Below are 2,500 nucleotides of genomic sequence, written 5' to 3'. Positions count from 1 at the left end.
AGGCATCCAAAATTTTTTTTTTTTTTTTTCTCCGATATACCAAAGCAAGAACAAGAAGACCGAAGTCTCAAATTTTTTTTTTTTTTTTTTTTTTTTTTTTTTGATATACCGAAGAATGAACAAGAAGACCGAGGCATCCAAAAAATTTTTTTTTTTTTTTCTCCGATATACCAAAGCAAGAACAAGAAGACCGAGGCATCAAAATTTTTTTTTTTTTTTTTTTTTTTTTTTTTTTTTTTTTTCGATAAATCCAACCGAGAACAAGAAGACCGAGGCATCCAAAATTTTTTTTTTTTTTTTTTCTTTCCCATATACCAGAGAAAGAACATGAAGACCGAGGCAACCAACAAAAAATAATTTTTTTTTTCTCTTTCCCGGAATTTTTTTTTTTTTTTTTCGAAATAGCCGAGAAAGAATATGAAGACCGAGGCATCCAACAAAAAAATTTTTTTTTTTTTTTTTCCTAATCTACCCAAGCAAAACAAATAGAAGACCGAGGCATCCAAAAAAATTTTTTTTTTTTTTTTTTTTTTCGAAAAATTTTTTTTCACAAAAACTTTTTTTTTTTTTTTTCCCCAAAAAATTTTTTTTTTCGTTCCAAGCTAACCAAGACATCTACTATTCACTAGTAGAGCAATCGAGACTGCAAAGCAAGCAATGGCCTTACTTGCAGCTCTTGGTGCTGAGAACTCCCCCCCCCCTATAGTAGTCTTAAGTAAAACCACAGCTCTGACAGGAGTAGATATTGCATGCGAGCGAGGAGTCGTAATGGGCAAAATTGACTCGGGGGACCTCCAAATCGAATTCCGTTTCGAGCAAAACACTTCTTAGGCTTCAAGGAAGCTCCCATAAAATTTCCAAACCCAAACTCCAAACTTCATTTTTTAGCCTACAATGCCCACGTGCACGCCGGTGTGCACGCAGGGGTGCTTGAGCATGCGGGAGAGGAGCCATAATGGGCAACATTGACTCGGGGGACCTCCAAATCGAAATCCGTCTCGAGCAAAACACTTCTTAAGCTTCTAGGAAGCTCCCATAAAACTTCCAAACCCAAACTCCAAACTTTATTTTTTAGCATACAATGCCCACGTGCACGCCGGGGTGCTTGAGCGTGCGGGCGAGGAGCCATAATGGGCAACATTGACTCGGGGGACCTCCAAATCGAAATCCGTCTCGAGCAAAACACTTCTTAAGCTTCAAGGAAGCTCCCATAAAACTTCCAAACCCAAACTCCAAACTTTATTTTTTAGCATACAATGCCCACGTGCACGCAGGGGTGCTTGAGCATGCGGGAGAGGAGCCATAATGGGCAACATTGACTCGGGGGACCTCCAAATCGAAATCCGTCTCGAGCAAAACACTTCTTAAGCTTCTAGGAAGCTCCCATAAAATTTTCAAACCCAAACTCCAAACTTCATTTTTTAGCATACGATGCCCACGTGCACGCCGGGGTGCACGAGCGTGCGGGCGAGGAGTCGTAATGGGCAAAATTAACTCGGGGGACCTCCAAATCGAAATCCGTCTCGAGCAAAGCATTTCTTAGGCTTCTAGGAAGTTCCCGTAAAATTTTCAAACCCAAACTCCAAACTTCATTTTTTAGCACACAATGCCCACGTGCACGCGGGGGTGCTTAAGCGTGCGGGCGAGGAGTCATAATGGGCAAAATTAACTCGGGGGACCTCCAAATCGAAATCCGTCTCGAGCAAAGCACTTCTTAGGCTTCTAGGAAGCTCCCATAAAATTTCCAAACCCAAACTCCAAACTTCATTTTTTAGCATACGATGCCCCCGTGCACGCGGGGGTGCTTGAGCGTGCGGGGGAGGAGTCATAATGGGCAAAACTAACTCGGGGGATCTCCAAATCAAAATCCGTCTCGAGCAAAGCAGTTCTTAGGCTTCTAGGAAGCTCCCATAAAATTTCCGAACCCAAACTCCAAACTTCATTTTTTAGCATACTATGCCCACGTGCACGCCGGGGTGCACGAGCGTGCGGGCGAGGAGTCGTAATGGGCAAAATTAACTCGGGGGACCTCCAAATCGAAATCCGTCTCGAGCAAAGCATTTCTTAGGCTTCTAGGAAGTTCCCGTAAAATTTTCAAACCCAAACTCCAAACTTCATTTTTTAGCATACGATGCCCACGTGCGCGCCGGTGTGCACGTCGGGGTGCACGAGCGTGCGGGCGAGGAGCCGTAATTGGCAAAATTAACACGGCGGACCTCCAAATCGAAATCCGTCTCGAGCAAAGCATTTCTTAGGCTTCTAGGAAGTTCCCGTAAAATTTTCAAACCCAAACTCCAAACTTCATTTTTTAGCATACGATGCCCACGTGCACGCCGGTGTGCACGAGCATGCGGGCGAGGAGTCATAAAGGGCAAACTTAACTCGGGGGACCTCCAAATCGAAATCCGTCTCGAGCAAAGCATTTCTTAGGCTTCTAGGAAGCTCCCATAAAATTTTCAAACCCAAACTCCAAACTTCATTTTTTAGCACACAATGCCCA

The sequence above is a fragment of the Cornus florida genome, unplaced genomic scaffold, assembly GCF_030987335.1.
Source record: "Cornus florida cultivar Cherokee Brave unplaced genomic scaffold, ASM3098733v1 CherokeeBrave_3.0.0_Hap2_scaffold_76, whole genome shotgun sequence".
Classification (NCBI taxonomy): Eukaryota; Viridiplantae; Streptophyta; class Magnoliopsida; order Cornales; family Cornaceae; genus Cornus; species Cornus florida.
The sequence above is the reverse complement of the archived record's forward strand: the minus strand, read 5'-3'. Positions refer to the sequence as shown.